General features: G+C 45.3%; 1 pseudogene; it reads left to right on the forward strand.

Annotated features, from left to right (window-relative positions):
* Positions 1 to 1,416: 1,416 nt before the first annotated feature.
* LOC138846516 (small ribosomal subunit protein uS5 pseudogene) lies at positions 1,417 to 25,453 on the forward strand (annotated as a pseudogene).
* The last annotated feature ends 1,471 nt before the right edge of the window (positions 25,454 to 26,924 follow it).

Consider the following 26,924-nt stretch of genomic DNA (forward strand, 5'->3'; position numbering starts at 1 on the left):
CTCCCTGCTCATGTGCCTAGCAAAGCAGCAGACAATGGCCAAAAGATAGGACCCCTGCACCAATGTGGAAGAGCTTATTTTTATTATAAAACTTGCATTCAAGGATATACTTTCTTTTTTTAAAAAAAGTCGATTCATTTATTTGATGGTCAGAGTTACACAGAGAAAAAGGAGAGGCACCGAGAGAGAGAAAGAGAGAGAGAGAGAGAGTCTTCCATCCACTGCTTCACTCCCCAACTGGCCACAATGACTTGAGCTGTGCCAATCCAAAGGCAAGAGCCAGGAGCTTCTTCCCGGTGTACCATGCGGGTGCCGGGGTCCATCTTTTCCTGCTTTCCCAGGCCATGCCAGAGAGCGGGATCAGAAGAGGAGCAGCCTGGACTTGAACCAGAGCCCATATGGGATGCCTGCACTTCCAGCCAGGGCTTTAACCCACTGCACCACAGCGCCGGCCCTATCAATGAACACATTAAAAAAAACCTTTTTTTTTTTTTGACAGGCAGAGTGGACAGTGAGAGAGAGAGACAGAGAGAGAAAGGTCTTCCTTTGCCGTTGGTTCACCCTCCAATGGCCGCCGCCGCTGGCGCGCAGCGGCCGGCGCACCGCGCTGATCCGATGGCAGGAGCCAGGAGCCAGGTGCTTTCCTGGTCTCCCATGGGGTGCAGGGCCCAAGCACCTGGGCCATCCTCCACTGCACTCCCTGGCCACAGCAGAGAGCTGGCCTGGAAGAGGGGCAACCGGGACAGAATCCGGCACCCCAACCGGGACTAGAACCCGGTGTGCCGGCGCCGCTAGGCGGATGATTAGCCTAGTGAGCCGCGGCGCCGGCCGTAAACAAAACTTTTTAAAAGAGAAAGATTGTATCTGTGTCTCCAGACAAGAAATGCACTCTACACTAGGTTTTTCCAATGCAAAGGAAACATGAGAAAATACAGAGAGACTAAGAAATGCATGGAAAAAATGAGTCAAAAAATGGGTTCATTCTGGTGCAAAAAACAATTTTTTGAAAGCCATGCATAACTTTTTCTTTTCTTTTATATTTAGACAGGCAGAGTTCGACAGTGAGAGAGAAACAGAGAAAGGTCTTCCTTCCGTTGGTTCACCCCCGCCCCCTAATGACCAATACAGCCGGCCTGGGCGCTGTGCTGATCTGAAGCCAGGAGCCAGGTGCTTCCTCCTGGTCTCCCATGCAGGCGCAGGGCCCAAGCACCTGGGCCATCCTCCACTGCCTTCCCGGGCCACAGCAGAGAGCTGGACTGGAAGAGGAGCAACCAGGACTAGGACCCGGCACCTATATGGGATGCCAGCACCACAGGCAGAGGATTAACTGAGTGAGCCACGGCCACTGTCCCCATAACTGCGCCTGGGAGCCCCCGGAGCCCTGCTCTTCCTCCGCAGGCGCGCTGAGCTCCGAGCATGTTGGCGGCGGCGGCGGAGGCGGTGGCGGCGGCAATGGCAGCAGCAGTGGTGGTGGCAGCGGAGGAGGAGGAGGAGGCTGAGGTGTGGACTCGCTGGGCTGGCGGGAATGGCCCTTCCGCTGCAGTTTTCTTTGCTTGGCGCGCTGATTTTTAAACCAGGTCTGGGGAGGAAGGGAGGGAACAGGTTACTCCAGAGGCAAGGACCCCAGGGAGACCCCATGGGCCTCAGAAGCTCGGGGCCCTTGTGGCGTGGGCACGCTGGGCTCAAGCCTCTTTCTCAAACGCTGTGCCGGGCCCGGGAGGGGGCCGGGCAGCCTCTGCCCTGCTCCCAAGGGATCCTCCGCAGCAGAACCTAGAACTTTCCATGCTAGGCTTTGCACCACAAAGGCTCACGTTCTGGGAGCTCAGTCTCTAAGGACACAGTACTGAGAGGTGCGGAGACCCTCAGCAGGGAGGCCTGGTGGGGTCATTCGGCCATGGGGTCGCGCGGGGCCGCCTTGGGCCCTGGGGGCAGTGAACCGGCCGATGGAAGACGCCTCTCTCTGCCTCGAACTCGTTCAAAGAGATAAATACATATTTAAAAAAAATTCGGTCTCATTGCGTCTCATCCAATACATTGAAAGAAATACAATTTGGAAACGTGCTCCCTGCACACACGTGTTGGCTCAGCCTGCGCGGGTGGCTCTCTGCGGGCTCCTGGCGCTGGTGCTGGGCGGCGCCATCCACCAGGGGCGGTCCTGGCCGCCACCGCCAGGCGGCTCAGACTTTAACTCTTGAGCCCACAACCACAACCGCAATGCAGCCGCGAGCGCCCCGTCCGCCCTGGGAAGTCTTTCTTGTCAAGTGCCCACACGCAGGAAGTTCGGGACAAGACCCGGGGCAGCCTCTGCCTGCCAGCCTCGCGGGGACTGCGAAGCGCAGCGCGCGCATTGGCCATTGCCCTGAGCAGCCAGCGCAGCGGTGACCACAGCAAGTGAGTGCGCGGCGCGGAGGGCGCGGGGCTCAGGACATACCTTGATCACATACACATCCAGATGAAGCTCGGACGCTAACTCTTTGACTCGCCTCCAATCTGGGCAGTGGCTGGTTTCTAAAACAGCTTGCAGCAACCCCAGCTGGTCGGGGGTAAAGGCTGTGCGGCTGCAGCGAGAGGACCTGGGCACTGCAGAGGGAACAGCAACAAAGAGCTTTGGTTTGCTTTAAGCAAGAATCCATTGGAGTTCCTGATGCAGACATTTGGGGGTTTCCCGGTAGACATCAGCGCTCTCAGATTCTCTCCTCTTTTGCTAGTTCTCACAAAGAATTTGTGAAAATGCGCCTTGTAAGGCAGAGCTTGAACTTCAGGAGGCGAAGATGTCCTGCTGCCACACACGCACACATACATACACACCACACACAAACACACACAAGACAGACACACACACAGAGATACACACACACAGAGACACACAAACGCACACACAAAGACACATAGACACAAACATATATACACATAGATACACACAGACACACACACATATATACATAGACATACATAGATTCATACACAGCCACACACACACACAGATGCACCCACATACCCACCTCCACACCCATATACACACATTCATACATACATACACATGCCTACATACATACACACCGAGACACACCCATCCCCCATATACATACGAACACATACATGTGTACATACACAACCACACACCACTCCCAAATACATACATACTTACACATACATGCATACACACATATATACACACATGTACACATACATACATGCATGCATACGTACCCACATACATACATACATACACACCCACACACTCACACCCACACCCACACACTAAAGGCAAGTGCCAAGCATGCAGTTTTCTCCCAGCTCTTGAGAGAGAGAGAGAGAGACAGAGAGAGAGAAAAACTGCATAGGGTTTTGGAGGAAGCCCTCAGCCATGGAGGGGATGGAAAGAGATGGAGAAAGAGCCCAGTTCTGACCATTGTGGCCACCTGGGGAATGAACCAGTGGATTGAAGACCTTTCTCTATCTCCTTCTCACTGTCTCTCTCTCTCTCTCTGTCTCTCTCTCGCTGTCACTCTGCCTTTCAAATAAATGAATCTTTTTTTTTTTGACAGGCAGAGTGGACACTGAGAGAGAGACAGAGAGAAAGGTCTCCCTTTTGCCATTGGTTCACCCTTCAATGGCCGTCACGGCTGGCGCGCTGCAGCTGGCGCACCATGCTGATCTGAAGCCAGGAGCCAGGTGCTTCTCCTGGTCTCCCATGCAGGTGCAGGGCCCAAGCACTTGGGCCATCCTCCTCTGCACTCCCTGGCCACAGCAGAGAGCTGGCCTGGAAGGGGGGCAACCGGGACAGAATTCGGCACCCCAACCGGGACTAGAACCCCGTGTTCTGGTGCCACAAGGTGGAGGATTAGTCTATGGAGCCACGACGCTGGCTCAAATAAATAAATCTTAAAAACAAAGTTTGTTGCCCTTGAATATTTCAGTTGGAGTTGTGTAAGCTGAGCCCCTTGAGAAGTCTGATGCGTTAGCTGCTATTTCTGTCCTAGGCGCTCACCAGACGCCTTTCCCCTTGCACACTGGTGGGGCTTGCTGTCCACTGCAGGCTTCGTCTTCCACATCGTCTTGTCCTCTCTGAAAGCAAAGTGTGCATGTGTGCTCTGCTGATATTGCTTTCTTTTTAAAACATATTATAGGGCTGGTGTTGTGTCGCCACCATCTGTGTGTCACCAGCATCCCGTATGAACACAGGTTCTAGTGTCAGCTGCTCCACTTCTGATCCAAGTGCCCACTAATGCACCTGGGAAAGCAGCAGAAGATGGCCCAAGGGTTTGGGCCCCTGCACCCATGGAGAAGACCTGGATAGAGCTCCAGGCTCCTGGCTTCAGTCTGCCCCAGCTCTGCTGTTGTGGCCATTTGGAGAGTAAACCAGCAGATGGAAGATCTCTCTCCTTCTCTTTCCTTGCCCCCATTCATCTAACTTAGTCTTTCAAATAAATATTTTCTAAAATTGTATGAGTGTTGTTAATTTTAAATGTACAACACAAAAATTGTGAGGAGTTTCCATATACCCCAGCTGGCTGCCCTATTAATATCTCCTATTAGTGTGTCTGTCACACATGAGCCACACACAGCTGCCCCATTTTTTTAACCCAGGACCAGATGGATTCACTGCTGAATTCTACCAGGCATTTAAAGAAAAATAAGCCGAATTCTTCTCAAACTATTCAGAATAATTGAAAAAGAGGGAATCCTCCCAAATTCTTTCTATGAAGCCAGCATCACCTTAATTCCTAAGCCTGAAAAAGATGCAGCATTGAAAGAAGATTACAGATCAATATCCCTGATTAACATAGATGCAAAAGTCCTCAATAAAATTCTGGCCAATAGAATGCAACAACACATCAGAAAGATCATCCACCCAGACCAAGTGGGATTTATCCCTGGTATACAAGGATGGTTCAACATGCACAAATCAGTCAATATGATACACCACATTAACAAAATGCAGAAGAAAAACCATATGATTTTCTCAATAGATGCAGAGAAAGCATTTGATAAAATACAACACCCTTTCATGATGAAAACTCTAAGCAAATTGGGTATAGAAGGAACATTCCTCAATATAATCAAAGCAATTTATCAAAAACCCACGGCCAGCATCCTATTGAATGGGGAAAGGTTGAAAGCATTTCCACTGAGATCTGGTACCAGACAGGGATGCTCACTCTCACCACTGCTGATAAAATATAGTTCTGGATGTTTTAGCCAGAGCCAGTAGGCAGGAAAAAGAAATTAAAGGAATACAAATTGGGAAGAAAGAAGTCAAACTATCCCTCTTTGCAGATGATATGATTCCTTATTTAGGGGATCCAAAGAACTCTACTGAGAGACTATTGGAATTCATAGAAGAGTTTGGCAAAGCAGCAGGATATAAAATCAATGCCAAAAGTCCCATGCCTTTGTATACACAGGAAATGCCATGGCTGAGAAAGAACTTTTTTTTTGACAGGCAGAGTGGATAGTGAGAGAGAGAGAGAGAGAGAGAGAGAGAGAAAGATCTTCCTTTTTGCCGTTGTTTCACCCTCCAATGGCCACCATGGCCGGCGCGCTGCAGCCGGGGCACCTTGATGATCTGAAGCCAGGAGGCAGGTGCTTCTCCTGGTCTCCCTTGTGGGTGCAGGGTCCAAGGACTTGGGCCATCCTCCTCTGCACTCCCGGGCCATAGCAGAGAGCTGGCATGGAAGGGGGGCAACAGGGACAGAATCCAGCACCCCGACCGGGATTAGAACCCAGTGTGCCGGTGCCACAAGGCAGAGGAATAGCCTATTGAGCCACAGCGCCAGCCGAGAAAGAACTTCTAAGATCAATCCCATTCACAATAACCACAAAACCAATCAAATACCTTGGAATAAACTTAACCAAGGACGTTAAAGATCTCTACAATGAGAACAGCAAAATCTTAAAGAAAGAAATAGAAGAGGATACCAAAAAATGGAAAAACCTTCCATGCTCATGGATTGGAAGAATCAATATCATCAAAATGTCCATTCTCCTAATTGCTGAGGTTTCCACGACCTTATGGAGAAGAGATGTGCTCTCACAAATGCAAGTGGTCCTCACTATGGATCACAAATCTCCAAGAGCCAACAGCTTTAATGGAGATCCTACAAGTAAGATTCACCCCAATTCTAGTGGCCACTGCTCACCTCATACAAAAGCCAGGCCCAATCCCCACTGAATGGGAAAAAACAGGAAGCATCTGGGTAGAGCAGTGGCCAATATTACAACCCAAACTTGGCATCCTTAGAGAACTGGTACAGGAACAATTGGAAAAGGGACACATAGAGCCCTCCACTAGCCCTCACAACACGCCCATTTTTGTGATACCAAAGAAACAGGGAAAATATAGGCTACTACAGGATTTGAGAGCCATCAACAAAATCATAAAAAAGATGGTTGGTGTTATAACAACGCCACTTCTTGACTAGAAAAAGAGAAAGTGGGGATGACTTCACTGCAGTTATCGTAACCTCAAGGAAAAGCTGATTCCACCTAGAGCCAGTTCCCAGACGCCAGCCAGAGGAGCCTGTTAGAATACTCAGATTCCAGGCTGGCATTCTCCATCCAGGGGCCATTGCTAACGGATAACACATAGTTACCATTGATATCAAAGATTGTTTCTTTTCCATTCCCATCACAGAGCAGGATAAGGCCTACTTCGCCTTTACAGCATGGAAGCCCAATTTCCAGCTCCCTGCAAAAAGATTTCAGTGGACAGTACTCCCACAAGGCATGTAAAATAGCCTGGCCATTTGCCAAAAATACGTTTCTCATGTGACCAGCACACTTAAAGATCAGTGCTTGGTCATACACTATGTGGATGATATCTTACTTGCTCACAAAAATGCAGCAACTCTGAATGCCTGTGTAAGTGATACAGTAAGAAATTTACAATTCCTGGGTTTGTCTATTGCCACAGGAAAGGTACAACATTTTCTTCCCTTTCAATTCTTGGGTTATCACATCTCCTCCCATGTATCTCCAATGGGCCCAAACCTAAAAGTCAAGTATAAATACTCACTTAATGAACATCAGCAACTATGCGGCCAAATCAATTGGCTGAAGCCCTTCCTTCCCCTAACACCTGCAGAGCTTAGACCACTATACGATTTACTGACTAAGGGGAACAGACCTTCTTCAAAAATCACATTGACATCAGCAGCCAAATCCACTATAGAAAAGATCAACACCCAGTTATCAAGTTTAAAAACCTTTAGATATGACCCTCAGTGCCTCTATTTGCCATAACCATATATACCCTCAAGGCCCCCTTAGGAGTTATTTGGCAATAAAATAGACCACTTTTTTGGGTGCACATAGCCTGGAGTGAGTGTTGTAAAGTAGTTAACAAAGTAGATGCCATCCTTATGATGGGACTTAAATTAAGATATTATGCCAATAAGATATTTAACACAGAACCAGACATAGTGGTCCTACCCCTATCACAATTAGAACTGTTGACAGTGATGCAGAATAGCATGCTCTTTCAAACTTTAATGATAAATTTCCCAGGACAGGTTGACAATCACCTGCCAGCAGACAGGCTACTCCAGATATTACAAACCTTAGAAATAGACTATCCAACACATACTTTCCCTGCTAATCAACCTATACCCATGGCACTGTGTGCATTTATGGATGCTAACAAGTTACTGTTTGGAATAGTGATCAAATCCTCAACAGAAAAAGATAGGATCCATGTAGAACCCCACGGGGCATCAGTACAATTGGGAGAAATAAAGGCAATAATCAAGGTTCTACTCCATAGCCAGGATGGGCTGGTAAATATGTTTTCGGACAGCAAATACTCAGTACAGGTTGCAAAGATGATCCCCTTTGCAGTCTTTTTTTTAAATTTTTATTTATTTTTTTATTTTTTGACAGGCAGAGTGTACAGTGTGAGAGAGAGACAGAGAGAAAGGTCTTCCTTTGCTGTTGGTTCACCCTCCAATGTCCACCGTGGCTGGCGTGCTGCGGCCAGCGCATGGTGCTGATCCGATGGCAGGAGCCAGGTGCTTCTCCTGGTCTCCCATGGGGTGCAGGGCCCAAGCACTTGGGCCATCCTCCACTGCACTTCCCTGGCCACAGCAGAGAGCTGGCCTGGATGAGGGGCAACTGGGACAGAATCCAGCGCCCCGACTGGGACTAGAACCTGGTGTGCTGGCGCCGCAAGGCAGAGGATTAGCCTAGTGAGCCGCAGCGCCGGCCCCCTTTGCAGTCGTTAACCCGACCAATAAGCCAATTGATCACACATTCACAACACTTAAAGAGCTAACTGAGAACAGAAAATACCCATGGTATAACTCGCACATTAGATCACTTACTGGGTTACCTGGCTTTATTAACCAAGGCAACAAAAAAGGTTGATCGTCTTATCTTCTGCAACACGGCTTCCATTGGACACCTAGAACAAGGCCATATTCTACACCAAAAATTTCATATGTCAGCAAGCAACATAAAATTGCTTTTCCCGGAGCTAACAATGAGCCAATGCAAACACCTAGTGCACTCTTGCAAGAATTGTGTACCCCTCCCCCCATTAGGCCCACTGCAACAAGCAGTAGTGACCCCGTGAGGCCTTGCTCCTAATAAGCTCTGGCAAGTGGACGTCACCCACATGAACTCCTTTGGTAAACTTCAGTTTGTCCATGTGGTGGTAGATACTTATTCAAAGGCTGTATTTGCAACAGCCCAATCTGGAGAAAAGGCTAGTAATGTGATAAAGGCAGTTAAATCAGCCAATCTGGTTCTTGGTGTCCCCTGAACCATAAAGACTGATAATGGGCCAGCGTATACATCACAGGAATTTAATTTCTTCCTGACATTCTGGAACATACAGTCTGCCACAGGTATCCCATAGAAACCACATGGACAGGCAATCATTGAAAGAACTCATAGGACAATTAAAGATCTCTTACAAAGACAGAAAAAACATCATATGCCCCCGGACCCACAGCTTGCTTTGACAGAGGTCCTTTTCACTATCAAATTTCTTAGTTTTGATTCCCAAGGGATCAGCCCAGCTTATAAACACTGGGGATCCTTTCCATCCCAGCCCCCAGCCCCTATGGTTAGGTGGAAAGACCCCTGACAGGAGAATGGAAGGGACCACACCCTCTGCTAACCAAGGGTCAAGGATATGCTTGTGTCTATCCAGAGAATGCGGAACAGCCCATTTGGGTACCAGCCAGAAACATCAAGCCTGCAAGTGACAGCCAAACAGAACCAGTTGAAACAAGACTGGGAGTCTGCCTTGTTGGCAGACACACCTGCCCGATCATCCTACACTGAGAAACTGCCCATAGCCACATCCATTACTGCTTTATACCCCACTAGCTCTGATCAGCCACTCAAATGGCCCACAGCCCGTGTGTGTCATGCCATTCCTTATTATCACTGTTCTTCATTCTTACCTCCATCTGAGCAAGCACTCCTGTGGTCTCCTGTTTTGAGTGCTGGTAATCAATGGTGGGTAAGATCCCCTGGGGGACAACCTAAGACAAGCACAGGCGTGTACGGAGACCACATGGAAATGGGGTCAACAATGGTATGGCCAAGAATCATGCCTCCCGTTGCTCAAAAATGAAAAAGGGGAAATGTGGTGGAATGAGAAGGTGAGAAGGTCGTGCCAAGATGGCCACTGGCAACAGAAACTGCCTGGCAACAGGCTGTGATTGGATGGTTTCAGAAACCACACGACAACAGAGCCTGACTGAGAGCAGGTTGTGATTGGATAGCTTCGGAAACCACATGACAACAGAGCCTGACTGACAACAGGCTGTGATTGGATGGTTCCAGAAACTGCCTGGTAATAGAGCCTGATTGGCAACAGGCTGTGATTGGATGGCTTTGGAAACTACCTGGCAACAGGCTGTGATTGGTTAGGGCATAGACCGCCCCTTGACTGGATTGGCTGCCTTGGCTATATAAGCAGCTGTTGCAACTGAAATAAACGAGTCTGCATGCTACTTGCCTCAGGCCTGCTTTCACCCAACTCTCGGGGTCTGTGTGGTGACTCCGCACCTCTTTCCTCACCATGCTCTTCCTCTCAGAAACAAATCCACCACAACAAACATGGATTAAAGATCTAAATCTACGACCCAACACCATCAAATTATTGGAGAACATTGGAGAAACCCTGAAAGATATAGGCACAGGCAAAGGCTTCTTGGAAAAGACCCTGGAGGCACAGGCAGTCAAAGCCAAATTAACAAATGGGATTGCATCAAATTGAGAAATTTCTTTACTACAAAAGAAACAGTCAGGAAAGTGAAGAGGCAAGTGACAGAATGGGAAAAGATATTTGCAAACTATGCAACAGATAAAGGATTAATAACCAGAATCTACAAAGAGATCAAGAAACTCCACAACAGCAAAACAAACAACCCAATTAAGAGATGGGCCAAGGACCTCAATAGACATTTTTCAAAAGAGGAAATCCAAATGGCCAACAGACATATGAAAAAATGTTCAGGATCACTAGCCATCAGGGAAATGCAAATCAAAACCACAATGAGGTTTCACCTCCCCCCCGGTTAGAATGGCTCACATTCAGAAATCTACCAACAACAGATGCTGGGGAAGATGTGAGGAAAAAGGGACACTAACCCACTGTTGGTGGGAATGCAAACTGGTCAAGCCACTATGGAAGTCAGTCTGGAGATTCCTCAGAAACCTGAAGATAACCCTACTGTTCGACCCAGCCATCCCACTCCTTGGAATTTACCCAAAGGATATTAAATTGGCAAACAAAAAGCTGTCTGCACCTTAATGTTTATTGCAGCTGAATTCACAATAGCTAAGACCTGGAATCAACCTAAATGCCCATCAACAGTAGACTGGATAAAGAAATTATGGAACATGTACTCTATAGAATACTATAGAGCAGTAAAAAAACAACAATAAAATCTGGTCATTTGCAACAAAATGGAGGAATCTGGAAAATATTATGCTGAGTGAAATAAGCCAGTCTCAGAAGGACAAATATCATGTGTTCTCCCTGATCGGTGACAACTAACCAAGCACCAAAAAGGAAACCTGTTGAAGTGAAATGGACACTATGAGAAACGATGACTTGATCAACCCTTGTCCTGAATGTGGATGAACAACTCAATACTTTATCCCTTTTAGTATTTTTTTGTTCTACTTAATACTATTGGTTGAACTCTTTAATTAACACACAATTATTCCTCGGTGTTTAAATTTAACTGGAAAGTGATCTCTGTTAAATGTAAGAGAGGTAAGAGATGTACGATTCGGGACATGCTCAAGCTGACTTGCCCCAAATATAGAGTTGGAAATGTGCCAGGAGATTCCAATTCAATCCCTTCAAGGTGTCATGTACCAATGCCATCTCACTAGTCAAAGTGATCCATTTCAGTTCACAATTGATCATAATGATAGGACTAAGAGTCAAAAGATCACATAAACAAGACTAGTGTCTGCTAATACTAACTGATAGAATTAAAAAGGAGAGAATGATCCAACATGGGAAGCGAGATACACAGCAGACTCATAGAATGGCAGATGTCCTAAATAGCACTCTGGCCTCAGAATCAGCCCTTAAGGCATTTGGATCTGGCTGAAGTGCCCATGAGAGTATTTTAGGCCTGGAAAGCCAAGACAATTTGGCTAAAAAAAAAAAGACCTAAATGAAAGATCTCTGCGAGTGAGATCCCAGTGGAAAGAACAGGCCATCAAAGAAGGAGGTACCTTTCTCTGTAGGGAGGAGAGAACTTTCCCATTGACTATGACCTTGTCTAAATAAGATAAGAGTCAGTGAACTCAAAAGGCTTCCATAGCCTGGGCAACTCATGACAAGAGCCTAGGGTGATTACTGACACCATAAACAAGAGTGTCAGTTCGTTAAGCCAACAACAGGACTCACTGTGCACTTACTCTTCATGTAGGATCTCTGTCCTTAATGTGTTGTACAATGTGAATTAATGTATAATTAGTACTCAAACAGTACTTTACACTTTATGTTTATGTGTGAGTGTAAACTGTTGAAATCTTTACATAATATATACTAAATTGATCTTCTGTTTATAAAGAGAATTGAAAATGAATCTTGATGTGAATGGAATGGGAGAGGGAGCATGAGATGGGAGGATTGTGGGTGGGAGGGAAGTTATGGGGGGAAAAAGCCACAGTAATCCGTAAGCTGTAGTTTGGAAATTTATATTTATTAAATAAAAGTTAAAAAAAACTTATACAAGAAACCACAGAAACTTTTTAAAAACTCAGTAAACTCCCAGTAGGAAAAACACAAAGAAATCACAGAAGACCCACCATAATCAACCTTCCAGAAACCAAATACAAAAAGAAAACCTTAAAGCCAGCTGAAAAGAAGACACATTACACCAAGATTAACAAGATAAGATAAATACCTGTTTCTTGTCAGAAACTATGCAAGCCAGAAGAACAAGGAACAATATTTTCCAAGTACTGAAAAAAATGTTGACACAACATGTATATGGAATATTTTTTAAAACAATGCATCATCTGAGACATGAAAGATAGTTCTTCAAGCAGAAAGAAAATGATTCTCAATGGAAACAGGGTCTATAAAGGAAATATGCATCAAAATGGTAGATACTCATATCTCTTAGCACATTTATAAACACTTTCAAAGTGTGTTTTCAAGTCCCTGATTGCATCATTTCTAATATTTATACCTCTGGAAGCACACATCTTCTCATTTGTGCAGTTCTTTACATGATTGCTAATACTGAATTTTCCAATAAAGTCTTGTTTGTGTTCTCTGAGTTACAGAAGCAACTCTACTGAATATTTCAAGATTCCTTTTACAAGGTCACCTTGATTCTTTAAGAACTGGACCATTTTAAAGGCCACTTCTCAGCTAATCAGTCAAAAGCTAGTGCAAACTGAGATCCCATCATCATTTGTGACATAGCCTAGGGTTCCAATATATTTAGCAACATTTTTCCTACCCACAGTCCATAGTAGAGGTCAAATTCTCATGTAGCCAGTAGCAGGGTTTCCTAGACCCCATTTCACAGTGGGGCAGCCCTTCTTCACTCCCCACTTGACACAGCTAGGTCTCCTCTTGTTCATGAGGCTTGGAGCCCTAGATTTCCCTAATGTCATGTTAGCAACTCGAGCCTACAGCCAGGTTTGCATACGTCAGTGAGCTGCCTGGACTTCAGCACCTTCTCACATTTGGTTTTGGATATCCTCTTCATTTCGAGTGCCTGAATATGTTGCTCACTCTAAGTGAGGCTATATACCTCTAACTTCATTTTATCTAGTTTCCACTTGCTATAAGGTAAATATGTCCCCACAAAGTTCAAGTGTTGGAAATTTAATCACTAATCTAGCTATTGAGAGGTAGGACCTTTAAGAGGTCATTAGGTCATGAAGGATCTGACCCCTCATGAATGGATTAATGACAGCAGTGAGTTACCACGGGAGTGGATTCCTTATAAATGGCTAACTTTGGGGCAGGCATTTGATACAGTGGTTAAGAAACCACACGGGAAGCCCTCATTCCATATTGGAGTTCCTGGGTTCCGCTCCTAGCTCCACTCCCAACTCCACCTTCCTGCTAATGCACACCCTGGCTCAAGTGCTTAAGTCACTGCCAACCACATGTGAGACCTGGATTGAGTTCCTGGTTTCCAGCTTCAGCCTGTCCTAATCCTAGCCTTGGTGGGCATTTGTGCAATATACCAGTGGACAGGAGAGTTCTCTCCACTTGACTCTTTTATTCTCTCTCTGTGTGAATGTTTCATTCTGTCTTTCTCTGTGATATTCAATAAATAAGTAAATATTAAAACGCCTTGCAGCACCAGCATCCCATATGTGCACTGGTATTAGTCCTGGCTGCTCCTCTTCCAATCCAGCTCTCTGCTATGGCCAGGGAAAGCAGTAGAAGATGACCCAAGTCCTTAGGGCCCTGCACCCATGTGGGAGACTGGAAGAAACTCCTAGCTCCTGGCTCCTGGCTTCAGATGAACACAGTTCTGGCCGTTGTGACTATTTGGGGAGTGAACCAACGGACACAAAATCTTTCTCTCTGTCTCTCCCTCTCACTGTCTGTAACACCACCTCTCAAATAAATAATAAAAAATCTTAAATAACTAAATAAATAAATGGATGAGTTTGGCTGTCTTTCTGCTTGTAGATGCATTTGTGGTTCTTGCCTTTCCACCCTCTGCCATGGAATGATATATCAAGAAGGCCCTCACTGCATGCTGATACTCTGATACTGGACTTCCCAGCCTCTAGGACCATGAGAAACAAGTACCTCTTGTTTTTGAATTATCCAGTTTATAAAACACAGTTACCACAGCATATAGCAGACACCACTTCAGATGTTTGGAATGCAAACCTACAAGAAGTGCTTGTATGTTAGCACAAACTTGATACAAAACATTTCAATGATAGTATGAGAGATAAAGTTCCAACAGAGTCTCAATTAAGACTGTAGACCTAAATATCATAAATCTAAAATTAAGAATTAGAGTACAGCATTTATTACATATAAATAAGCACAGCGGGTTTATCTGAGTAACACAAGGCTGGATTAACATGAGCAGAGTGAATAATATAATCCAGGAGCTAGCAAACTTAAGATAGAAAATACTTCAGGTTTTGTGTGCCACATGCAGCCTGTGTGACACAGTCTTCTTTAGTTATGTTTGCCTGTTTGGCTTTATAATCCCTTAAACAAACAAGACCATTCATAACTCACAGTCCAAAATGCAGACCAGTTTGCCAACAAGATATAGGTGGAGTATTCCTTATCTAAAAGTCCTGGGACAAGAAGTGCTACAGATTTTAAAGAGTTTTTCAGAGTTTGGAATATTTCACAAATTTTATCAGCTGGGCATTTCTCTTCTAAAAATCTCAATTTGTAATGTTCTGAAACTTGAAAAATTTAAAGTGTCATTTAGGACGTCAAGAAGTTTTGGATTTTAGATAATTACAGGTTTTAGATTTCCAGTTAGGGATGTCCAACCTTTACAATTCAAAACCATATCATTATCTCAATAAATACATATAATGTGTCTGATAATATCCAATATCTATTCATGCTTTTTAAAAAATTATGCATACTCTAAGAACATAACTCACTTAACCTGACAAAGATTATCAACTAGAAATTTATGGCAAACTTCCCTTCTTTTTTTTTTTTTTTTTTTTTTGACAGGCAGAGTGGACAGTGAGAGAGAGAGACAGAGAGAGAAAGGTCTTCCTTTGTCGTTGGTTCACCCTCCAATGGCCGCCGCTGCAGCCAGTGCACCGCGCTGATACGATGGCAGGAGCCAGGATCCAGGTGCTTTTCCTGGTCTCCCATGGGGTGCAGGGCCCAAGCACTTGGGCCATCCTCCACTGCACTCCCTGGCCATAGCAGAGAGCTGGCCTGGAAGAGGGGCAACCGGGACAGAATCCGGCGCCCCAACCGGGACTAGAACCCGGTGTGCCGGCGCCGCAAGGTGGAGGATTAGCCTATTGAGCCACGGCGCCGGCCCCAAACTTCCCTTCTTAATGCAGTCTCAGAAAGATTTTCTTTAACGTTGGGAACAAGGAAAGGATGCCTACCACACCTACTTCTACTAGGCAAAAAATACTAATGGTATACCATTTAGAAGGGATAAACAACACCCTCACTATAGAACAAAGGATATGATTGTTTATGCATAAAAACTCAGAAAGTACAAATAATTGGGATTGACAAGAGAGTTTAGATGTTCATAAGATTAATATATCTGTCTATCCATGTGTCCGTTACTTGGGTGATCTTACTCGTTAGGAGCTCCCAAAGGAACTATATGAAGCAAGCCTCTTCCACAGAGAATCCTGCGCTCACTTCTGCAAGAGCAATGGGATCCTAGTGACCTGAGATTATCCCTTTTAGAGGATTCAGCCGTTCCTTAATGTGAAGATCTCAAGTTCAAGCTCCTATCCAGTGATGGAACCCAACATTTAGTCTCCTGCTGCTGGCATTGTTGTTGCTACTTGCCTCCAGGATAAACCCAGCACCTGTTCACCATGCTAACTTTGATTTCCAAATGCTGGAGCTGATTGACATTGTTGATTGCTAGATTTTTGTCCTTGGAGATTTTTCTGATACCAAAGTACCTTATTCCACATCTTGCTATATTTTATAGAAAGATATTCTAGACCAAAGTGTGATTTATAAAAACTATTACATACAGAAAATACATTGGAAACAATCTTTTCAGAAAATACATTGGAAACAATCTTTTCAGATGACACAGCATAGGTAACTTGTATTCTCTTCTGCATTTCTGTATCATCTATTTATAATCTGTTCATTTTATAACAAAGAAATAATATATTTAATTTTTGAAAAGAAGTTGTGTACAGGACATGGTTCAAAAGCTTTTTAGAAGTATTTCTGAAAACACCAAAGAACACTTATCAAGCATATACCTGCTTTTTAAATAGTATCTGAATTCATTCTCATAGAAATCCTCATTATCCTTATTTTTGCAGGATATTGAGGCCCAGAAATGTAGAGTAATTTGTCCAATAACTGGGATTTCCATGCAGGAATACTTATTCCGAGGCCAGTGCTTTTTCTACATAACTATGCTGACTCCCACAGACAACATTTTCACATTACCACCTGCCAGTTCTAATCAAGAGATAGTAATTAAACAATTCTCTGCTTTTGACAATAACATTTAAGCTACCAGCACGTTAAAGAAATTAATATGAACAGCTGTTTATCTAATGGAAGATACTGTATCTCAACACAAATTACATACTATTACAGAAAAAAGTCTCCAATGTGACACAGTTATGATGCTTTTACAAAACAGGATTAATTGCATTATCTATTAGAGGATAAAGCATAAAAATGTTGTTTACTGACCAATATGTTTATAAACATGTTCAATTTGCTTAACAGAGAAACACAAATTACAGTAACAATGATATATCTATCAAATTGGAAAAAATTTAAAATAGGAATAACCAGATTAGACAAAAAGTGAAATGAGCATATATTTTAGGAGATAATGTAATTGGTAAAAATTTGCTCAAGAACAAATGATACATGCACATGAATAACATATTTGGCTTTTTAAAAGTTTCTTTTTTTTTTTTTTGGACAGCCAGAGTGGACAGAGGGAGAGACAGACAGAGAGAAAGGTCTTCGTTTACGTTGGTTCACCCACCAATGGCTGCTGCGGCCTGTGCACTGTGCTGATCCGAAGCCAGGAGCCAGGTGCTTCTCCTGGTCTCCCATGTGGGTGCATGGCCCAAGGACTTGGGCCATCCTCCACTGCCCTCCCAGGCCACAGCAGAGAACTGGACAGGAAGAGGAGTGCTGGAACAGAATCCGGTGTCCCGACCAGGATTAGAACCCGAGGTGCCGGCACCGCTAGGTGGAGGATTAGCCTAGTGAGCCACAGCACCAGCCGGCTTTTAACCTAATAATTCCTCTTCTGGGAATTTATCCTAATGAAAAAATCTCAGGTATTTATATAAAGATTTAGCTACATTAGTATTATATTAGTTCATTTTTCACTACTCTAACAAAACATTTGATGTTGGGTAACTTTATAAGGAAAAGAGGTTTCTTGTCTCACAATTCTGAAAATTCAAGGGCATGGCACCAACATTGGGCAGCTCTTATAAGGACTTCATGGTGAATGGCAATGCATGGGATGAGTCACTGCATCCCAAGACAGGAAACCAGAGAGCAATTCAAGAGGCAGTGTTGCTCTTAGACTAACTTCTCTTTTCCCTTCCAAATACCACTGTCAGGAATATGTAACAGGTAGAACACGACACTTCCTACCCAAACCTCCCTTCCCTTTAAACACGCACTTACATAAGAATGACAGAACCAGATGCAAAACCTTCCAGAACCCAGAAGATTCATGGAGTTTTCCAAAGTCTAAACAGTACAAAACAAGAAAAGGAAAAGCACTACAGAGATGAAGCAAAAAAGAGAAAACAAAAACAAATTATGACTGGAAAGATCTCCACTTTGTTCTCAACCAATGAGGAAAGCCTACTTTGAGATATGCAATACATGAGAACTCACTCTTGTAAGTTAGTTTCAGAGCCATGTTTCATTTCACCTAAATAAGCTCCCATAGAATTAAATTTCACATCTTGGAGTCTACTCCTGGGTTAGTAGACATGCATGAATTTCTCCAAGAGTCACACAAAATAGAAGAAACAAGCCATTACACAAGAGGTGTTCTCCTACCTTAACAGCTTCTCCAAGAGTTTGCTTGTTGTCAGCTTCCTCACTGGAGTGCAGTTCCAGTCTATAATTCAACTCCTGTAATTATTGTGCCTCTTCCTTCAATAGCATTTGTGCCTGTTATTCCTGAAGTAATGCATTACTGAGTTCTTCACATGCACTTTCAAACTTCTCATGGGTGATCAGTTTCTTTAAAAAGGGGTGGGTGGGGGCAATCAGTTATAAACTAACTCATTTTACCTTTTTTAATTCAGAACTATACTTGTTAACATTAGCAATACCATGCAAACATTTCTAAGTGCCTGATACATGACGAAAATACAATTTTTCCCTTCATTTTGCAAGATAAATATATCACTCTGAGTTTCAAAATACAAAAGGCATACTTCCAAAGTTATTATTTTTAGGTAACTAAAAATCTCACAGAATTTATTCCAAATTCTATAATAAATTCAGATAATGCTTAGTTCCAATCGTCATACATGAAAAGTTTTTATAAAGAATATGATCTGGGAATTAAAACCTTTAACAGCTTCCTAGACTTTTCATTGACTACCTAAAGGGCTGTGTCCAGTGGATGTTACCAGATCTCCCTAATGAAACATCTACTCTACATCATACCTACCTCTTCTACTCCCATTCCCACTATACAATCTTGTTTTATTTTCTTCTTATTGTCCTTATCTAAAGTCACTTCACTTTTTTAACTGCCTGTCCGCAGTCTGCCTCCACAAATGTAGTTTCACTGATCAGCAAACCCAGTACTGACACTCAGTAGGTACTCAACAGTTACTTGTTGAATGAAAAACATTCATATGTAAACATCTGCCAATAAAACTGTATCCCATAATGCACAACACAGTTTTTATCTCATATCTCTCTCTACCTTTCACACAAATAGATAGAAAAATCTTTTTAAAAAGAGAGAACATAAGAGATAAAACATTTTTTTAGATTTAGATATTTGCAGAAAAATGAAACTGTAACTGAAGAATCAGGGTTAATTGACCTACCTAACTCAGAAGAACTCTTTGCCCTTTGAAGGTTTATCTACTTGAACTAATAATTAACTTCAATAATTTATATTATCACAGGATTCCTAACTAATCCAAGATATCAAATCAACCTAGGTGTCTATCAACAAATGTATGAATAAAGAAAATATGGTATGTTCCCATAATAGAATACTATTTGGCTTTAAGAAAAAGTGAGATCCTCTCATTTATGAAAATATGGAGAATCTGGGGAACATTATGTTAAGCAAAGCAAACCAGGCACAGGAAGATAAGTAACACAAAATCTCACTCATGCATAGAATCTGGAACACAATCTTAAACAGAGAGGGAGTCACCAGAGGCTGGGGATGGGGGTGAAAGGAAGAGGTTCATAGAAAGAGGTTGCTTAAGAAGTGCAAAGTTGCAATTAGATGGAAGCAATAAGTCTGGAGTTGTAGTTACAGCATTGTGACCATAGTCAATGATGATATATTGTACAATTCAAATGAGCTACAAGAAAATTTTGAATGTTTCACAAAACAGAAATGGTTTTGAGGTGAGGGATATGCTAATTACTCTGACTTGATCAATACTCTATGTATATATGTATCAACACATCACACTGTACCCTATAAATATATATATATAATTATTATATGACAATTAAAAATAAAAGAAAACACACAATATATATACACACACAAAGTCTGCTACTGCCTATTACCATAAATGTTAAAACTGCAATTTGTAACTTAACCAAGAGATAAATGGAAAAATATATTTATTCTGAGGTTAAACCTGCTAAAGATGTTTCCTCAAGTAATGGGATATTAAAAGTAGTTGGTTGCGGCCGGCGCCGCAGCTCACTAGGCTAATCCTCCACCTAGCGGCACCGGCACACCGGGTTCTAGTCCCGGTTGGGGAGCCGGATTCTGTCCCGGTTGCCCCTATTCCAGGCCAGCCCTCTGCTGTGGCCTGGGAGTGCAGTGGAGGATGGCCCAGGTGCTTGGGCCCTGCACCCCATGGGAGACCAGGAAAAGCACCTGGCTCCTGGCTCCTGCCATCGAATCAGCGCGGTGCGCTGGCCGCAGCGCGCCGGCCGCGGCGGCCATTGGAGGGTGAACCAACGGCAAAGGAAGACCTTTCTCTCTGTCTCTCTCTCTCACTGTCCACTCTGCCTGTCAAAAAAAAAAGTATTTGGTTGCTAGTTTTAAGGAATAAGCTGGTGTCGGATCCTTCTTAGTGCCCCAAACCAGATTTGGTTCAGAAGGTGAAGGTGGGGCTCTGCGGTTGGGTGGCTCCCATCATCCTGGAGCTCAGCCGGAGGCCTTGAGGGGATCTTGGGGAATGTGCGGTGAAGCTGCTCCACACTCACACCCACCCAATGCAGACAGCAGCAGCTAGACATCATAATCTTTCTCTCTCTATCGATCACTTTTTTAAGATTTATTTATTCATTTGAGAGACAGGGCTACAGAGGATGAGACAGAGAGAGAGAGAGAGCTTCCTCCAGGTCTCCCACGTGGGTGCAGGGGCCCAAGGACTTCATGTGCATTTCAGCAGGCTTCACTTCAGTTATGAGATTGACTGGTGAAAAGGTCACCAGCATGCGGTGTGAGAACAGCAGTCTCCACTGGGCCAAAAGGACAGCACCAATGCCGCCAATCTGGTAGACATCCTGTAGGGCAGAAGCTAAGTTGTCAGATGTCCAGCTGGTGGGAGGAGGCGAGCCAGGGCTCCCAGCAGTGTGAATCACTGGCATTGCAGTCATGCTGGTGTTTTCTCATCCTTGGAAAAGGTGCATTCCCAGTGCTGAGGATATTTTCACCATTCCAAACAGAAATTGGCACAAGTGCTACCGTGTCTCGCCAGTGCAGTCCCCAGTCGTTACCAAGACCCCCATGTTACGGGAGTGTGAGCCCTGGCTAGGCTTGGCCCAGCTTCCTGCCTCCAGGTGAGGGAGAATCAAGGAAGACACGTGGATAAAGGTGAGCAGAGAAGCAAACTACTTCAAGACAGAGGGAAAGCCCACAGGCGGGAGCAGCTTAACCTCCAGGGAGAGAACGCTGCTGCTAGCAGGGTTTGGGGCTGTCCTTTCCTAGTCCTGGAAGCACAGGGGCCACTGTCTGTGGCTTAAGTGAACATTCAAGTAGAGTGAGGCTTGGGAACGGTTTGAGGGGCTTCCACTTGCAGGCCATTTTTGGGCATTTTCGAGTTGTCATGGCACGGTGGATGATGGGAGTGGGGCTTGGGCAGGGCAAATGGGCTGTAGTGCACACAGGGCTCTCTCATTTCAGTTTCCCTCTTTCCCTGGGAATCTTGGTCCTTTCTCTCAGCCTCTGAATACATACCCTTATGCTTCCATTTTCTCTGAAGCTGGGCTAGTTTTGTGCCTTATTCTCAACAAAGATATGGAAAGTGCTCCTTCTGAAGGTATCTTCCACGGAAGCTAATGCTCATGCCCATTACACAAATACATTTCACTCCCCTGGGAAGCTCCCTGTACTACCAGGCTTATTCAAGTGCCTCACACCTTGGGCCCAGTTGGTCCCACATACAAAGAACAGTGGCTCATTGTCCCAAATGTCATCCTAGATCGTTTAAATGGTCCACAAGGAAATCACCAAATCCTTCCTTCCATGGCAACTTTGGATTCCTTGTCTGGCCTGGGCTTATGCAGTTTTTATCTCAGTGTTGCAGCTCCTGCCAACCTCTGAGCTGTCCACAGTGCTGATGCTGTGTGTGTGGCGCAGGCCATGGTGCTGACCAATGGTGGCCTGGGTCTCAATGCCAAACAGAAGGCCAGCAGCTCAGGGGCTTGGACATTTTTTGTTCTTCACCCTGCTCGGGGATTTGACTTGCAGTTCAGGACAGATGGAATCTCATTTTGGTATTGCTGGACAAAAGCCATGGATTACGTGAGATTGGTGTGTGGAGTCTTTATTCTTCTGGCCTGAGCAACACCTACAGAGAGGGCAGCAGGGCCCGGGGCATCTTGTTGGAAGATGTCGGACAGCTGCCAATCAGAGTCTCTTGGTATCAAAGCTAAAGACCACAGAAAACTGAAGTTTCATCATTATCCTATATAGTCATCTGCTTAGTCTTTATTGAAGTATCTAATGGAATTAATTACTTTCTTTTGGAAACACAGGGTTGATATATTTTATATTTTTTGTTATGCTGGCTTTCTGTCTGCAAAATTTCTGAGTAAAATCAACACATTCACTAAACAGGGGAAAGTACTAAATGAGACAGAAATGTACTTTGTACTCATGTCCCCTAATACCCGATAGCTCTGAGGATGGTCAGTTTGGTGCGAGGTAACTTATGGACTGAGTACAGCATATGAGAGGTCTCTACAGGGAAGTGTGACCACAGGTGTGTGGCTGACCACACAGGTGTGTGTGTATGGTAGAGAGCATGGGGCTCTGGGAGAAGTGTGAGCAACATTGACACAGATTGTATCCAGATGAAAATGCACCTAAAGGATCACTCAGTAGAGCTTGGACTGTATGCTAAGGGCCATAGTGGGCCATGAAAAGCTGATAATGAAAAACGTGATATAAGTATCATAGAGTGGAAGTCCACAAGTTTGCTATTTTTCTTCCTCCATCATCATTTTTCCTTCTTCTGGATTAAAAATTTTTCAGGATCTCACAGATTTTCATGACTTTAACTAAAATATCTGAAAGAGCTTTGGGAAATCCAAGGCTTATTTTAGCCTCCAGCTTGGAGGCTACACTTCAGGGTCAGGCAGCCCCACAGTCTGGTGTCTGTGGAAGCCACTCATGGCAGGTGCAGGGGAGTAATCAGATCTTGAGCCAGGAGGAAGAGAGAAAACCTAGACCCAACTACTACTCAAATAACCAAACCTCTCATGTGAACTACCCCCTGAGGGAACACCCTCAAAGACGCAAAAACGTACCACTGGCCCCATCTCTCACATGCCCTCATTATACTAAATCTCCACCATTAATCCACCAAACATCAACATTAAGACATTTGAGCTTAAACAACTCCCTGAGTTTTGGGAGACAAGTCCTGTTGTACCTACACATAAGCTCTATCTCATGTTTTTGTTGTTGGTCTAGAGTTTACAATAGACATCTTCTCTTTATCACACCCTGCCATCCAGTGATACTGGACTTCTTCACCTATAATATAGTAACCCCACAACAACAGGTTTCCATTCACCCTCTTATGCTTCTGCAATTTCATAATTTTACTCCTACCCACATTATAAACAATACAACCTATTGTTACAATTTTTGCTTTAAAAATGATCATTTAAGGCAATTAAAGGTAAGCAGTCTTTTATATTTATCAACATGCTACCCATTTTCAGTGTTCAGTGTTCATTTTTATAAATTTAGGTTTTCATCTGGCATCATTTTTCTCACATGTGAAGCATTTAATAAGCTTATGTTTTTAAATGATTTATTCATTTATTTGAAAGGCAGAGTGACAGAGAGGGAGAAACAGAGAGAGAAGAGATCTTCCATCCACTGGTTCACTCCCCAGATTCCCACAAGAGTCAGGGCTGCACCGGGCCAAAGCCAGGAGCCTAGAACTCCAACCGTGTCTCCCATGAGGGATGCAGGGATCTAGATACTTGGGCCATCCTCCGCTGTTTACCCAAGTGAATGAGCAGGATGCTGTATTAGAAGCAGAACAGCCAAGACGTGAACTGGTGCTCTGATGTGGGATGCCAGCATGGCAGGCAACAGCTCAACCCACTGCACAACGCCAGCCCCCTAAGCTTTCATTTTTTGTCCCCAAAGACTTATTTATTTGAAATGCAAAGTTATGGGGGTAGATGTGGGAAGAGAGAGACAGAGAGAGATCTTCCATCTGCTGGTTGATGTCCCCAGATGGCTGCCACAGGCGGGGCTGGCCAGGCTGAAGTCAAGAGCCCAAGCAGCTGTCCAAACAGTTGAGCTATCTTCTACTCCCTATCCAGGTGCATTAGCAGGAAGTTGGGTTGAAAGTGGTGCAGCCAGGACTTGAAAATGGATGCTCTTATGGGATGCCAGAGTCACAGGTGGCAGCTTGACCCACTGGGCCACAGCACCGCCCCAACCCTGGGTTTTCCTTTTAATAAGGGTCTGTTGATGATAAATTCTGTTTTTGTACCTTAGGGAATGAATGCCGGTATTGCCATATCTTCTTGAAATCAACATGAATTAAGGACAAGGCCAGATAATCAGAGACATCTGCCCCACCCCAGGATGCACCCTACCCAGGACAGCTCCAAGAAGGCACAGGAACCAAAGAGGGGTTGAAATTGGCAGGTGTTTCATTCTGAGCCTCAGGTGATGCAGAAAGTACAAACTCAAAAGAAATGGGCTGAGACACTGAATGACTGAGTCAATGCCCTCTTCTGGGTTTTATATTTTTTTAAATTTATTTGACAGGTAAATTTATAGACAGTGAGAAAAGAGACAGAGAGAAAGGTCTTCCTTCCTCTGGTTCACCCCCCAAGTTGCACCGATCCGAAGCCAGGAGCCAGGTGTTTACTCCCAGTCTCTCATGTGGTGCAGGGGCCCAAGCACTTGGGCCATCAATCACTGGCTTCCCGGGCCACAGCAGAGAGCTGAGCTGTTAGAGGAGCAACCGGGACTAGAACCCAGAGCCCATATGGGATGCTGGCGCCCAGGCGGAGGATTAACAAAGTGAGCCATGACTGGTGCAGAAGCAGATGCGGGCTGGCCAGTGGACCCGGTTCAAGGGGTCTATTGCCATTGGGGCTACAACGGCCACATCAGCCTGGGCGTGAAGTGCTCCAAGGAGGTGCCCCTGCCATATGAGGGGCCATCATCCTAGCCAAGCTGTCCATCGTGCCCGTGAGTAGAGGTTACTGGGGGAACAAGATTGGCAAGCCACACAACGTGCCGTGCAAGGTGATCGGCTGCTGTGGCTTTGTACTGGGGCACTGTATGCCCCTACCAGGGGCACCAGGATCGTCCCTGCTCCTGTCCCCAAGAAGCTGATGCTGATGGCTGGCACTGACAACTGCTACACCTCAGCCCGGGTGCACTGCCATCCACGGCAACTTTGCCAGGGCCACCTTCAATGCCATCTCCAAGACCTACAACTACCTGACCCCTGACCTCTGGAAAGAGACCGTGCTCGCCAAGTCTCCCTCTCAGGAGTTCACCAACCATCTCATGAAGACTCACACCAGGGTGCCATGCAGAGGACCCAGGCTCCAGCTGTGGCCACAACAGAGGTTTTTACACAAGAAAAATAAAGTGGATGGAGCCTGCCAAAAAAAAAAAAAGAAAAAAGAAAAAAGAAACAAAAAATACCCTAAATATACCACTCTGTCTCCCCCATCAGATAAAGAAATAAAGCCGTACCCCTCATCCTCCCACCTGCGTCGTCCATCCTTACTCCTTCATTTGCGTGCAGCCCTGCCTCCAGCTTCACCTCCACGCAGTCAGTCCTCAGCGGACTGACAACCCTGGGGTCCTGAGGTGGGGCGGGGGTCCTGGCTCCCTCAGCCACAGAAGCACTGAGTCAGCCTCTACACTTGCCAAAGCTCCCACTGGGAGACCCCTATGCTGTGGGCAACCGAGTCATCCCCACGGAGGCGGCGGGGTAGGCGCCGAAGCAGCGTGGGCGCTATGCCCTCAACCGGGCAGGGACCTCACCATGGCCCCCGCCCCACTCCAGAGAGCGCGCCCCGGCCCCAGTGCTCTGGCTTGGCACCTCGGCTTCCCAGCTCTGGGAGCTCAAGGGACCAAGCGCTCCTGCCAGTCCCTGCATGCTGCCCTGAGCAGCCGCTTCCTGGCACTGCTGCCCACTGCGCAAGGGCTTCAGAGTCCAGATACCCAAGAAGGAGCGAGCTAAAGCCCAAAGCCCAGGTCTCTCCCTGGAAGGATTTTCCAGTCTGTTCTCCCAACACTTCCATGGGCCAGTTCTTTCCTCTCTGTTAGCAGATTGATTTCTTTGGAAGGTAGTTCCAGAAAGGGAGAGACAGAGGACACAGCTCTTCCATCTGGTGGGTCACTCCCCAAATGGCGAGTCCCTGGGGCTCTACATGGAGCCTAGCACTTTTGGAACCTACTGCACCAGTTTTTTGGCTCCCACTGGAGCTCCAAAAGGGGGTGGCCCAGGCCTCTGTGGCTGTCCTGCGTTGAATCTGTTCATTGATTCTGAGTTCTCTGCAGCTCTGCTGTAGAAGCCGTGGCCCAGGGTCTCTGTGCCAAGTCAACCTAAATTTTGATCTTCAGTGGTCCTGTGGGAAATTCTCCACTGCTGCTGGGTTGCCAGGGCCTGGGTCACAGAGGCACAATCTGCACAACCCCCCAGGCGCTGGAATCACACACAGAGCTGGGGCTCCTTTCACCAGGGAGAAAAGGATGTATGCACCTATTTGAATGAGCTACAGAGAGAGAGAGAGAGAGAGAGAGAGAGAGAGAGGTCTTCTATCCACTGGGTCACTCTCCAGTTGGCCGCAACAGAGTTGGATCAGAAGTGGAGCAACTGGGACTGGAACCAGCACCCATATGGGATGCCAGCACTGCAGGTGGCGGCTTTATCCACTATGCCAAATCGTTGGGCCCTCAAGCGGTGTCTTAATCACTGTGCCAAGCATACACCCAAGCAACAGAATTTTAGTTTACTTTTTAAAAATGACTATTTATTTGGAAGAGAGAGAGAGAAATCTTCCATCTGCTGGTTCACTCTCCATATGGCTGCAACAGCTAGAGCTGTGC

This window comes from Oryctolagus cuniculus, chromosome 18 (genome assembly GCF_964237555.1).
Source record: "Oryctolagus cuniculus chromosome 18, mOryCun1.1, whole genome shotgun sequence".
NCBI classification, from domain to species: Eukaryota; Metazoa; Chordata; class Mammalia; order Lagomorpha; family Leporidae; genus Oryctolagus; species Oryctolagus cuniculus.